Consider the following 15,168-nt stretch of genomic DNA (forward strand, 5'->3'; position numbering starts at 1 on the left):
ACGTATGGCGCCTGCGGAGGGTTTATAAACTGAACCTGGGCTAGTAACGTCGGTCGAGCACGGCCACGAGCGTCCAGTTGTTGTACAAAATCTTACCTAGGAACAGGGTGGAATCTGGGGATTTTTTGATGTAGGAATTTTCGATGGAGTGCCGTGACGTCACAGTGGAGCTGTTTGGAACGCCGCCTTGCCGGCCCAAAGAACCCGGTGAGGCCTGATTCTTATTCTCAAGTGCTGCAGAAATCAAGCGTCTCTTCCTTCCTCTAACCACAACCACAATTCTGAAACTAGCGTCTTAAGGTGGCAGTTCCACTCTCTCCTTCTCGCAGTTGTTCGAAAGAAGACACCAAGCGACGCTACTCATCCACGCTTGCAAAAAGCGAGAAAATTGCTCGCACAGGTACGGTCAGCGTCGCCTCGTGCGTGTGTTGTACTTGTATGTCGCGCGAGAAGGCGGAAATCGGCCGATGAAAAGCAAAGAGCACAAACGCAAGAGGCTTCTTTCCCCTACAATCCGCCAACTGTGGCCGTCGTTTCAACGAGACAACAAAAGGTGCCCCGGTGACAACTAGCAGACTGAAACCGGCGTCGTTCAAGAAAGTGTAAACACACGCGCGTACGCACGCACATTCACAAACACACACTCTCTTTGTCTCTTTAACTCACTCAGGTCCATGGAATAACGATTGATCACGACATCAATCAAACGCTTCGTAGCGTTTGAATGCACTGGCATCACCGCTACCCTTCAATTTGTAGTAGCGACCTGGGCACTGGCTTGATGTAGCGTCGCGCGAGCACGCCTTTTTTTTAGGGGTGAAGCTCCTTATAGCAGCACCCGTTCGTCCCTCGTGGCCGTAGTAGTAGTGTGTAACAAGTATCACATTTGGACTTCCAAGGTGGTGCCAGTGAGAGATTTCTTCTGTGCGTTGATGAACAATAAAAGATAGTGCTCAATGTGCATGTCAATGGCTACTAAGGGGGAATGAGAGACAGGAGGATTCAGCTTTTAGTTACCGCACACGCTGCGAATTTTTTGTTGTTCAACAACGCACAGAAGACTAGAAAGGGTTGCTACGCTATACTTGCTGGGCGTAACGTCCTAGGTTTTAGAAAGGTTTAGCGAGCATTGGGCCGCAGTGCCATGAATACAGTGAACCAGTATACACCATGAACTCGAGGTGGTTAAAGTTGGGAAGTAGACACGAAGCGCAAGCCGTAAGAAAGTGTGCGTGTGCCTCCTCTCGTTCAGTTCTTGGAATGTCCACTGGATGGCGGTGCTTCTACATGAGGAATATGCGATGAGAAGATGCGAGATGGTGGTACTTGGAGTGGGAATAGGTGGACGAACGGACACACAGGCAGATGCATGGATGGACGCACGGATGGCTGCACGGATGGATGAACGCATGGATGGACGCAGGAGTGGATGCATGGATGAAAGCATGGACGGATGCACAGATGAACGTGCGGACGCACGAACAGACGCACGCACGGACGGGCGGATGGACGCACGGGGGGCCACACAGACGCACGCATGGATGGATGGAAGCAAGAACGAATGGAATGGACGGACGGATGCTTCGCCCCACTATCCATCATTCACTCTGTGGATATGCTGCCATAGTTTCTTGCCACGTGAAACTGCTGAACTTCATTCCATGTAGCTTACACTACAAAAACAGCCAGGTACATTCCAGCACAAGATAACCTGAGGATCCTGAGGTTATTTGCCGAATTTCACCATTTCCAACTACAATAAACTGGTTGCCTGAATAAAGTGCCTCTTGATGATTAGTTTCACAGAGAATTTACACTGATATAGAGAAATTAGAAGTTCCTAGAGCCCATGGCTCTAAAACTTTTTATGAGACTTACGTGAACCACGGAGTATATGGGATGACGTGGGATAATTCATAATTTGGTTCACGGTGTTTCCCATCTTGCTTGCACTATCTTTGTGCTGCTGCTTATATCATGGTGAACTAAGCTCCCACGAAGCATTTGCTTTAGGAAATTTTTCAATTTTGCATGAGCAGATTTTCAAATGTGACGAAATCACACGAACACACAGATTATCGAGTAGCACCACCATTAAACTCAGCGTCGCACTTAGTTGGAGGGCGGGAGAAAATCAAAAAGGATTATGACGGCACCCACAAAAGAGCTACACCTCAAAGCTTTTGTTCATGTATTCTACAAATATTTTTTTCTTATACCCTGTGTCCTACATTAAGAGCAATGCTTTGAAGGCTAGCGAGAATTTTCGCAATGAATGAATTCGCACTAAGAACTAGTACGATTATTTTTGCCTCTGAGACATGATATAATTTCTTATTTTTGCTTTGTGCGTCGGAAATGAAAACGCACTATTATACGGCTTCTCTTGGTTTTTATTTTTTGATGTTTTACTTGTAGCCTTTCGCGATGCTCTGCAGGTGCGTTTGTGCTCGTCTCGCACGAGGGTTTACAACGATGAAAGTTGTAAACATGTGGAACTTCGCGAGACGCGCGAAGTTGCACATGTTTCTGGCCGAACTTCTTCCATGGCTTTCACAGCGTTGCGCCTGATGTATGAAACGGAGTCTGTCAGCATAGGCGTGCACACGAGGGGCACACGGCGGGCGCACCCCCTCTTGTCCCCTATAAGTCAGTGCGAGAAGTCTGTCCCGTACTATAGTGCATAGAATGTGCACGCATACAATGCATTGCTAGAGAGGAGGGCGCTGCTTTAAACATTGACTCCCCTTCGAAGGGGAACCCTCCGAACGTGTATGGCCGCCAGACGACGCCAGCGATGCTAAGATGATCAATGAGAGTTACGTAGCACACTGGGGTCACTCAAGGGTACTTATAAAGAGATATATGGTCTAAACATGCAGTGGCTGCATAAGGTATAGTGATTTGCTAATTTTCCTCATGGTTTAGATTATCAAGTTCATGTTGCGTAAATTGTGCACCTATTTAAACTTTTACATGCTATCCAAGATTTATTTCTTTATCGCTATATCAGTTGCCATTCACTGGAAAAGCAAAATACACTTCCATCGGTGATTTTCAAAATTTCTGTACCGAAGAGTAAAATGAGCAATAGCGTTAAACTTATAAACGATTATAGTAAGGAAAACTTTTACGCTATCAACACCGAGCTTTTCTTCTTTATTGACACCTTTTGTGTTTCTAACAATGATGCTAACATCTAATATGGGCGCATTTTAGAAACGAAGTACTGCATCCATTAAAAAGGCATATCTCTCAAAGGAAAGTTTATCATTCATTCAACTCGCCATAGTACACAAACCACCTTGACCGGCTGTCTAACAAAAAAAGTTGGCTTGTTTTGTGCCGCAAAGAAATCGTCATCTGATAAGTGGTCGACTTATACCACCGCAGCAAGAGCATACTCCAGTGCTTCACAGGAAAGTAAGTTTATTTTTTATAATGATACACTTCTGTCATTGCTCCAAATCAACCCAAAACGCTTTTGGAACATCGTAAAAACCGCTATAGTCTAACTGTAACTCTTACTGATGAATCAGGTGAAACAATTCCAAACAGATAGTGCGCTTCCACACTGTAGGAAATGTATACATGTTGGAGATTTATATACATAATTTTTTGCCATATAAGTGTAATAACAACGTTTTCTAGTCAGCATTGAAAATTTAGGGTGTGCAAATGTGGTGTGCGTCTGTGCGGCTGTAACCATTTTACTTTTTGGGACGCGTACCCTCGCCGCTCAACTCAGTGTTGTATAACAGCGTCTCGAAGAGTATCGGTTGGAGTCAATTTCTCTGGTGTTTTAAGTGTGCTTGCGTGCTGTGTTCGCGCTTCGTGTTCTGCCAGTGCTCAGGATTACGAAGATGCGCTATACTCAAGCGAGGACGTGTGGCTTTGTATCGTGGAGCACTCCTCGGATGCCATTGCTGCTGTCGGCACCTCTTTATCGCCGAATTCACCACGTTTTCCGTATTATGTGCGATAAGTGAGCTTTTCTTTACGTGGCGAGCCCATTCGTCTGTAGCATTTTGTCATAATAACGGCAAAGTTAAGTGAAGATAAGCGCGGGTGCAATTTTTCTTTTGTGTGGAGGGGGAAGAAGGGAGCGCAGACCCGCGCAGCGGGTATTGGGCGGCACATTTAAGCAGGTTTGTGGCGGCACCCTCCTCTATCGGCAGTGGTGTTGAAGGGGGGCCCTGCTTGCGGGTGACCAGCATTTTAAAGACGATAGTCTTTCTTGGGGACCTTAGACGCAAAAGTTCAGGTCTGTCTGTCTGTCTGTCTGTCTGTCTGTCTGTCTGTCTGTCTGTCTGTCTGTCTGTCTGTCTGTCTGTCTGTCTGTCTCTCTGTCTGTCTGTCTGTCTGTTTGTCTGTACATTTGTCTGTTTGTCTATTCTTAAGAGCACTGGGTACTTGAAACGGCCAACCCTATCCGCAGTGCCCACCTATGTTGCTCAAGGTTCAGCGTTTCTACTTGCGCAATTGTCGATTCAAAAACACTTATTGCTCATGTCTGGGGCACCATAACAACACGTATATATTCTGCATGTGCGCCTTTTAAAGGGCCACTCACCAGGTTTGACAACTTTGAGCTGCAAGCACAATGCGTAGACGAGGCGTTCATGATCAAGTCTGCCAAACTTTGCAATGCTACTTGCCGCGGAAATGGGTCAAATTTCAAGATGAAAGCTGCCCCCCTTCCCTCTGCCGGCACACGCGTAGAAAATGAGGGCATGACGTAGGCGTAGGAATGGCCCTACGTACACGGCAATGTAGTGACGTTGGTCCTCTACGTAGACGAGTCTGCTCTGACGTTTCAACAGTATACCACGTGACATGGCTAAAATTATTTGCATAGTTTATGTATTTGTTGCTTTAAGAGAATAATAAAACATGAAATAAATATTGAGACGCCATAAAAAATTGTGCACGCTTTTTTTTATTTTTTTCCATGAAATGCTACGAGATGCGAGGCTAATGTGCCAGCGTTTTGCATGCGTTCGTGTCCCCGTGGTCAGCGCATTGAGCAGGCGACCGCTGTGGAACGCTACTACGCGTTCACGCGTTCCTTGTGCTCATCAACTCTACCGCGTTTAAGCTAGCGTTTCCAAACCATCCCGCAATAACAAGCAGAAGACCACAAAATAACTCTGCTCAACAAAGCAATCCTGCTCCCGTTTTCGGGAGTTGGGATTGTTTGGGCACGTCATGCGCACGTCACCTCATTGTCAGGTGCTGGAGAAGGTGGGGAAGAGATTTGGCTTCCGAAGGCTGTGCAGAGGAGCGGCAAGGGTTTCGAGTTCGCCTCCTTTCATCCTCGTTTCGTGCCGCTTCAAAAAAAACCTGTTTCCTCTGCTCGTGATGAACCGACTCGAAACAATTTTGTGGCAAAATGTTTCTCGTAGAACACCCAATTCCTTCCACTGTCTAACTAAAATTTGGTATGGGGCCTGGTGAGTGGCCCTTTAATAGAAAAGACATACAAGAGTAATTTTAAGTGACGTAGTGCTTATCACGCTGCACTGACCATGCAACGCTTGCTCGAACAGGAGTGTCTTTCCAATGCTTTGCTAAAACGAGACAGTGGTGGCACTTATCCGTCACCTCGCGTTCTGCACCTTATCACCTCTGAGACGAGCGCGCACACCCGTCTCAGAGCCACGCGCTTTGTTTTCGAACAAAACTGCCAGATGGCGCTCATGTCTCACGTATGATGTGACTTGGTGCACTCGTTCGCCTCCACCGCACGCTCGAGGCACTCTAACGCAGCGCCTCAAGAATACCGCTCACCGATTTTCTTGCGCAGAACATCAAGAAAATGTTTTGTTCACTCTCTCCGCACGCAAGACTATTGTATTTCGTCGACATTTGCAGAATTACTGCAGATACGGGGCAAATTTTTTGTTTAATAATTCCTGGGCGTTTGTTAGCTCTAGGCGTTCATCATGCCTAGGGCGTATAAGCCTGTTAATATTTTGCGGTATTGAAGTGAACGTGTATAAGGCAGTTTCTTATCCTTTACGTTCCATTTCAAACAGCTACAGTATCGTTATACGTTATGACTGCTATCAGAGTTCGAAGTTTAATAAGAAATTCTTATCGAATCCCTCCAAGTTGACTTCTACTGTCCCTAACATTACGTACTGTACTGAACAATAAATACAGTAAATACTGTACCTAACATTAAATTTCTTCGCCAGTAATTTATTTGTGCATGGTAATATTGTGAGCTACACAACTGTCTACAGATGTCCTCTACAAATTCATGTTGATAAAAATTTGCATCATCTAATTCATGCATTACGGCGATGCCAACATAGTGTTTCTTTTTGGAAAACGTATTTGTGGACTACCATGGTAACCCACATAACCATATTTCTACGCCAAATTTCTTACACAGTATGCTTGACAGTCTTAAATCTCAGTTTTAGTATGTCGTTGAGAAGTGTGCTGCACTTATTTCTTCCTGTATTCTGCTCCTGAACAGAAAACCATTTTGTCCGTCTTTTAAAGTGATTAAAATGGTGCAGCAAAAGCGTAGACCTGTGCCTGGCACATTTTATTACCTCAGATTTGTTTTTATTGTTAAGGAAAAGCAGCGTGGTGGCAGCCAAGCCAAGCCAAAGGTGTTGAGCCAAGCCGCCAGGCAGTGCCACCCTCCGCTGCTCTCCGGAACCCGGATAAAACCAGTTGACGTTTGAGATTCACGCCGCGTGGTTGTCTCCTTCTACCATGCGTACACGCGTTCCAACAGTGGTGACCCGGACGAGGCTTACCACCTTTGTGAACTGATCGACGCCAAGGAGACCCCCCCCCCTGACGCACCGGCCATTTCCGCCGTCGACATCAGGCTCCCGCCGTTTTGGACAGCGGACCCGCAGCTATGGTTCCTGCAGGTGGAGTCCCAATTCACTGCTCGTCGTATTGTCGCTGAGCTAACAAAGTACTACCACGTGGTCGCTAGCCTCCCATCGGCAATAGCGAGCGAAAAAAGCGATACTCTTGTCACTCCACCTGCAGAGAACGCGAACACCACGCTCAAAGAGCTGCTCATCAGCCACCTCACGCCGTCGGAGCCTCAGCGATTGCAGCAGCTACTGCACGACACCGAGCTAGGGGACCGGACGCCCAGTCGATTGTTGCGCCACATGAGGCAGCTGTTGCACGCGGTCGGCGCTACCACGACCGATGCCGACAGCAGACTGCTTCGCGAGCTGTTTCTACAGCGACTTCTGGTCAACGCGCGCATGGTCCTCGCCTCGGCTGCCGACAAACGCCTGTCTCAACTCGCCGAGCTCACGGACTCTGTTCTGGCAGTCGCTCCACCGTCCGTCGCGACGCTACAGCCAGACACTGCCGGCCACGCGCCTACAACCGCACTGCTTGACATCCGGGAGCAGATATCCCGCTTCGCCGATACCATCGCAGCGGCGCAGCCCCGCAGCACTCCCGAGGAGCGCCATCTTCCAGCAGCGCAACAGAGAACCTGCTGGTATCACAGGAGGCATGGCAGTGCTGCTCGCAAATGCATCCCTCCTTGTGACTATGCGGGAAACGGGAGCGGCTGGCATTGAGGACAAGCAGTGTTCCAGAGGGCCCCGAACGTCGTCTATCAGTGTTTTTCCTCACCGACCGCCGCAGTGGTCTTCGATTCCTCGTGGACACCGATGCTGAGGTGAGCGTGTTGCCGGTTGGGTCCACCTATCACCGGGTCCCCAGTGCGACCCCCTTCAGGCGGTCAACAACACAACCATCGCCACCTACGGACATCGCTCACTGCCTCTGGATTTAGGCTTGAACAGAACGTTTTAGTAGATTTTCATCGTGGCAGCAGTGAAGTTCGCCATCTTGGATGTGGGCTTTCATCGGCGTTTCGGCCTTCTCGTCGACGTGCGCAACCGCCACCTTCATGATCCCGTGTCACAGGCAACTGTGCAGGGCAAGCCCTCGAAACATCCTCCGCTGAGCCCCACTCTGCTCGGGCCGTCTGGTGCAGAACGTTTTACTCGCATTCTGCAGGAGTTTCCCGAGCGGCCGAGGCAGCCGCCAAGCAGCGCCACGGCGAAGCACGAGGTACGCCACTAAATTGTCACCAGCGGCCCACCCGTGCACGCGCGGCCTCGCCGCTTGTCTCCTGAGAATTTGAACGTCGCACGACAAGAGTTTGAACACATGCAGGAGCTAGAGATCATCAGACCCTCGTCGAACGCCTGGGCATCTCCACTCCAAAATGTAGCAATGCTGAGGCAGGCAGGTTAAAAAAAAAACAAGCCTCTTTATTAGGGCGAACTTGTGCCCACGATTCTAAAGACTATGGTCGTCAAGTCCGAGTGGTTGTTGTTGTTGTTTCCCTGTGCAAATTGCTCGTACCCAAAGAAGGGGATTGGCCGATAATAAGGTGAATTTGCCCTAAACTTTCAGCAATGCGTCATTCCTACAAATTTTTTGTAACCTAATTTTAATTTGAAATACCGATATCAAGTTTGCAGAAAAAAAAGAAGAAAAATAGTGAGACAGTAATTTAGCAAGAAAATCGTTTAGTCGCAGTGATGTATTCTTGAACGGCGAATAAAACATCCCTGTGGCTGAAACCCAGTGTAGAGGCTCCAAATGAAAGAAGATCAGGTTGTGATAGTTGCAAGCCCAGTCTTTGAAGAGGTGGTGCTAGTATGCTTTGCCTGAATAAATCGAAATGGCGACAATGTAATAAAAAATGGCTGATCGTTTCCTCTTGATTACAGTAAATGCACATAGGGGAATTCAATATGCCTGATCTATGCAAGTAAAAATGGAGGGAAGTAATGCGGCAACAAAATTTCGTGATGACAACTTCCATCATGCTTGAATTAGTCAGTTCACTGCGCCAGGGAAATAACAAGTGTTTGTACTCTGGAGAAGCCGTCAGTGCAGGGTCAGATAAATTTTGCCTGATTTTAAGTGTGCGAAATCGCGCCACCGTAATGTCCGAGTAGCCGAGTGGCACAGATCCAACTATCTTCCTCTTCCTCGTTGCCGGAGCGCACGAACGCGTGGCGCATACCAGCCGGGTCTCGCTGGTGCTAAAGTCCCTGAAAAATAAAGTAGCGCCAACCGCACCCCTTCGCCTCTACCTCCTCTCCCAGCAGCCACAGCAGCGCCTCTAGAGTGTCCACCAGGAAACTACGAATGCGAAAGCACGCGGGCGCTCTGGATGTGCCAGACGCTTGGGCAGCTCGGGCACTGCTGCGCCGTGCGTTTTTCATCGAGCGGCCGTGCCTCAGGTATGCTGAAAGAGTACGCCGGTGGCGTCTGTTCGGGGAGCGCGCGCTCGCTTCACAGAAGCAAAGTCTACGGCGGCCATCGTTCCGAGATTCTTCATCGCTGCCCCAGCGTAAGTGCGGCGTTGCCAGTATTTCGTATTCGGTACACTTCCTTTGCATTTCATTCGTCGCTGAACATTTCTTTGTATCGTTAGTGTGGTGACATTACTCGTTTGTTCGTTGGTCGATTCGAAGGAATAGAAAGCTAGCTACCCCTCGCAAAACAGGCAATGGATCGTTCTACGTTTTCAAAGCAAGCGTTTTCTGCGAAGAAGCCAACCTTTCTACTGTAGAAAAAACTACGAAAGCAACTATGACTTTGGCACGCTCTTCTTGGACCGTAGGTACCGAAAGCTTTAAAAAGTCGCCGCAGCAATATTAATTACAGCGCCGTGCGCAGCCGAAGGAAAGACTCAGATATACGTTGTCGGCGCGGGGCCGACCAGTTCGAGTTCACCGTCAATTGCATGAAGCGACTGCGTGGGCGAGTTGGGCCATGTGATACTACTGGCAAGTGCTGACAAAATCAGGTCACATGGTCATGCTGATTCTTTCTTCGGTCTGTGAGGTTATATGCTGCTCGCATTATTCGATGTACAGTAATTTAAACAACTACTGCACATCGTGTGCGTATATTGACAGACGTGGCTTGTTACAGTCCGCATAGAAGGTATATTGATATGTAAAGTAGTGTAAAACTGGGTGAGTTCGCTCATATTGGAAAAAAAAGAAAGCGCAGCTGAGGAGGCAATAGAGCCAATAGAAGTATTACGAAAGACAGGCGGTGAACAAACAAAATACTATCTGAAAAATACAAAAAAGGTAGCGTTCGCGCATGCATAGTGCTTTTTAGCATCTCTCTCTAGCAGCTGAATGCGCAACCCAACAAATAAAACATATACGACGACTGAACTTTGTCCTTTTATCCTGCATTTCTCTTCTATCTGCCAACGTGTTGGAGAGCTTAACCTCCTCGACAGGACCTAAAAATCTGCATACAAGGGGTGCATGCAGCCCGACCATACTAACATTTGCGATTGCTGCAAAACATATTCCAATTGGAGACTTGCAGTTGTTAGTCCAGCATGTGTCCAATGAAATTTTCTACCTATGTTCTCGTCCATGCCTTTATTTTTTTAATAGGTGTGTTAAAATACAATCAATAAAAATGAGTAAGCATAGCTTGCTCCATAAAGAATAACGCATCTCAAGCTACTTGGTTGCTATTATAAGGTACTAACAGCTCACATTTCACAAGGACAGAGGTTGGGGTAGTGCGATACTGTGCATAATGTTTCTCCTCTGTGTTCTGGTGAGGTCCATACCGTTTGTGTCCAGTGTTACATGAAGTTCCTTCTTTGCACATATGATTGTCCCCATTCATTTTCAGCAGAATACATCTCTCTTAGAATAATGTTTTACACTTACATACCGGCTCTAGGCCACTCAACATCCATCACACCTCGGTCTTCCCTGGCGTAAATACATAAGAATGGCTGCGTCTTGGAAGGCAGCATTGAGTACACACGTATACTTGGGATGTTCATGGCATGACAAGTTTATGCATATGCCATCATAAAAGCATGATATATGTCGAGCGAACAAAAGGGCCTGGTATTCATTAGGAAACCCCATTCCATAATGCCACTTTATTTATAAACACCAAAGTTCAAGTGCAGTTGATTCTATGCAAAAACTGAATGAAGGGCACAAAACATGACATTTATTCAACATTTCATGAAAATGCAGGACTGCCTAAATCATACATGATAATTATGCAGTGTACACAATAAATGACATGAAATATGTTTTAACGGTGACTTGTTGCTATACGTGCACATCACGATGACAAGAGTAAAGAAAACCGATGGCATTCGTGCCGGTGGCCGCTAAAACGTGCACGACAAAGAGCGCAGTGACAGGCACTAACACTGGCACTAGCAACACATGAAAGCCTAATAAATATTAGGGTTTACGTGCGAAAACCATGATACGATCATGAGACATGCCATAGTGGAAGGCTCTGGAAAAGGTTTCACCTTTTGCTCAAGGTGTACTGCTGAAATAGATGCTCACGAGAATAAATGTAACAAATGTACTCAGCTACACCATCCTTTCCCCTTTAAAGCAAGGGACTTCAGAACCTCATGTAGAATGCCTGGTGAGAACTTGTAGTTTTCAACACGACGTTGTAAAGTTTTTTCACTCAGAAGGGGTACAGCAAGCTCCCTGACCGCATTGTAGCCTCTGGATCCACATGCCAAACGGAGCTTGAGGCCTTTCTGTATAGTCTCTGTAGACCATTGCTTCTCTCGCATACTGCAAGTCCACATGCCTTGCAGCTGATCTGGTGACAGGTACTTCTTGATGTTTCGCGTGAGTTCATGGTTTCTACGGTTTGCTCTGCTTTTCTGTTGTTGCAGTGCAGCAACTTTCCGCTTCATGTTGTTCAAGCACTCTTCCAATGTAGCTATTCTTTTGTGAAGGGCAGCTACTACTGCTTGATCAGCATCCCAACTACTTGAACGGGAGCCTGCAAAGCACAGATTGAGCAGGAAGTGACAAGAGTTTGAAAATTTCACTATTTAACCCAGACTAGCATGTGAGGGAGAACCATAAGGATTTAAAGAAACAAAAAAAATCAGTGCCACTCCATGTTATTCAGCAGAAAAGTGTTAGCATAACTTTTTGAGAACACAACAGTGGTTTTAACAAACAGCATAAGCTGACACTGTTGCTCAATGAAGAGGGACAAATGGAGCTGCGCAGAACCCACAATGCATGCAGCTGAACTATTTTTTTGGTAGGGGCGTGTCCTTGATCCGAAATAGGGACAGGACAGTCAAGTGTGGTCACGCCTCACTTCATACTCCGCGTGTGAAGGCAGAAAGACATTTTGGGAGCAGCAAGTGTCCGGCGTACCACCTCCTAGCTATGGCAATAGTTAGTAATGAGGAAAGACAGGAATATATGGCACGTGCTCTCGATTATGACGTAGGGTTATCAATGGCGGTGGCTATTTCAAACAAAGTGGGGACAGTGCCATGGTTCCATTGTTGTAGCTTTTTTTGACAGAGTTGCTACAAGACGGCAGCTGATTGCGTGTCACAAGTGATAGTGTGATCATGTTGCGCAGTGTGTAGCAGTGGGCTATGCATTACTGTACACAAAACACAGCTTACATGTTCCTCCAATAAACTTACGTTGTGTGCGACTACTCTCGCTTTACAAGAATGAGCATAAAAGCAAAAGAAACAAAACAGGGCACCAGTACTTGGAGCACATCCGCACTATTAAATGCACCAATATATCAATCTGTTATGAGCGTGCACGTAATTTCCTGTAGGCGGCGATGAGTCACACTCAAGTGTATATTGCATAGTGTGTGAGAACAGTAGCACTGAACACTTACCGGTGACATCAGCTGTGCCCTCAGCAGACAGAAATCCTCCACAGGCAGCACAAAAGTTTTGCTGAGCTGTAAATGACGGATAATCTTATTAGTAGTACTGAAGACCGGTACGGTCACCAAAGCTTTAAATTAGCACAGTTGCAGCACAGGCAATGAGGGATAGCCAACTAAAATTAAAAATGTATATGATACTGAACTGAAATTTCACTCACACTCAACAGGCACGTCAAAGCTTGAAATGGCTGGCAGCTCGATTCATGGGTGGTTTCCAGACCTGCGCACATATGATAGTTGGAACCAACAAAACCATCTGGCAGACACTTGCCTATACAAATCATGAAAAGTAGCACTCACCTGCTGAACAAGCTGTTGAACAAGCTGGCAGTGCGTCACATTCGGAACTTGAAGGTGCATCTGCAACGTGAGATCAACCATAAATTATGTGAAATTTCAAAGCAACATGTCACTGCCATTACCTTCTGGAAAATCCGATGGTGCTGAATCAGTGGCAGTGTGACCTGAAAAAGATAAAGACAAATTGAAGAAGACCATCATGTCTGTTACATCGCATTTTGGCAAACAAGCATCAACACTACTTGAAGCATTTACAATACGCACAGGTGCATTACAATTTTTCAGTAATAAGAATGCATGCCAAAACCCAAGCGACAATGCTTTCAATGCTTGCAATGTGCTGAACACCATACTGCGGAGCAAAATGTTGTGCATCTGCAACACACCCCTACAGACATGATTGTAAAATATACAAACCAATGAATACAAGTTACAAGCCGTTACAATGCTTCGACTACATGCAGCATGTGCGTTAGCTACGTTACCTTGTGAAGAACCTAACCCTGCTTGAGTTGCATCACTGTTGGCTCCATAGCCTGCAAATTATAAAACATCAATGAAGGCATAAAGCACGTTTGTAATTACGGTAAGTAATAAATGCAGTAAGAACTCGCCATTAACAGCATCTGGTGACAGAAAACATTCGTAGCTGATGGGCAGTGTGTCTCTTTGGCTTCTGCATAATCCAAACATGTATTAATGATAACGAAGAGAGAAAAGGCGTGAGATGTGCTTAACCGTCAACTCACCATCAACAAGAGCAGCTGCTGTTAGTAGTAGATTAAGGCCACAAGATGAGCGGGCTGAATCATTGCATTGTGGAGAATGAAAAAAATGCTATAATTATACCAAAGAAAAGCCATTAGCTATACACAAACAGTGCACAACACCTATATGCAAGACGACATGTTTCAGGTTAGTGAAAGGCTGAGAAGTAATTATGGGTGATGCAGAAAACAATGAAGACGGACTAAACATTCTCCAGTTTTTTAACGCGATTAGCTTACCTGACGTTTTCAAATGCTCTTGACTGAAGATCGTATAGGCGCCGCGTCTCTCCTCAACTTTTTAGTACCAAACTTGCGCAGCAGTATCGGCTCGAATCGGTCCGCAGTAAAGTGCTCCTAGGTAAGGAAATATTCGCGGCTACTGTTACACAATGAAACAGCATGCTCTAAAAGAAACTAAAATACCCTTTAGTGTCAACACGTACACGACTACGCACTGTTTGCCACATTCTCTTCCCACCAGACTAGCACACGGTGCGTACAGTATTCAGAAATACGCACCATTTAGCTTTGCGTGTCCTTATTTCAACCACAGAGCTTCTGAATACTGAGCGCGCTGGAGCACATGCTTAAACGAAATGATGCGACATTCAGGTCGCTGCCCATGCCTTTATACATAAAGGCCTTACACCCATACACACATACACGCGGGAGTCATTTAACTATACGTCGGCCAATAAACAAAGTTTAGTTTAGCACTTGAATGTATCCATTACATTTACTTTGTAACATAGCCGACGATTATTTCTTGGTCAAACCAGTAATAATAATAATAATATTATTTGGCGTTTAACGTTCCAAAACCACAATTTGATTATGAGGGACGCCCTTTTGGAGGGCTACGGAAATTTCGACCACCTGGTATTCAATAACGTGCATATAATGCTAAATACACAGGCCCCAACATTTCCGCCTCAATCGAAAGTGCAGCCGCTGCGGTCGGCATGGATCAAGCGAGAGACGCAACGTTTACACGGCACAAAACGCAGCACGCGTTTCAACTGGCATGCATGTTTACAATCGACGCGGTTACTCTCTTTGTGTGATGCTCGAGCTTGACAGTACCGCAACACTGTAAACACGAATACAAGCGAAACGATAGAGTTTAGCTCGCCGATACTTACCTCACAAAGCCGTGACAATACAGGGTCCAAGTCAGTCCTTCCGATACGCTGGAGCCACACTTCTTGCCGAGTGGCATTGTCTTTTCCTCGCGGAAGCGAAAATAGCTTCTTTCCTCTGCTGTACCTGCTTTTGCAACCGCTGGCACAGCAGGTCGGCATCCCGAAACGTGCAGGATTACCATGCACGCACT

At 46.4% G+C, this 15,168-nt stretch overlaps 1 long non-coding RNA gene across 1 annotated transcript; it reads right to left on the bottom strand.

The window, feature by feature from the left end:
• Positions 1–13,062: 13,062 nt before the first annotated feature.
• On the bottom strand, positions 13,063–13,669 carry LOC142817461 (uncharacterized). The gene is made up of 3 exons (XR_012895247.1): positions 13,551–13,669; positions 13,188–13,229; positions 13,063–13,125 (listed from the first exon to the last, which is right to left on the bottom strand). It is a non-coding gene; the product is annotated as an uncharacterized LOC142817461 (long non-coding RNA).
• Positions 13,670–15,168: the final 1,499 nt, after the last annotated feature.

Source organism: Rhipicephalus microplus, chromosome 5, assembly GCF_043290135.1.
Source record: "Rhipicephalus microplus isolate Deutch F79 chromosome 5, USDA_Rmic, whole genome shotgun sequence".
NCBI classification, from domain to species: domain Eukaryota; kingdom Metazoa; phylum Arthropoda; class Arachnida; order Ixodida; family Ixodidae; genus Rhipicephalus; species Rhipicephalus microplus.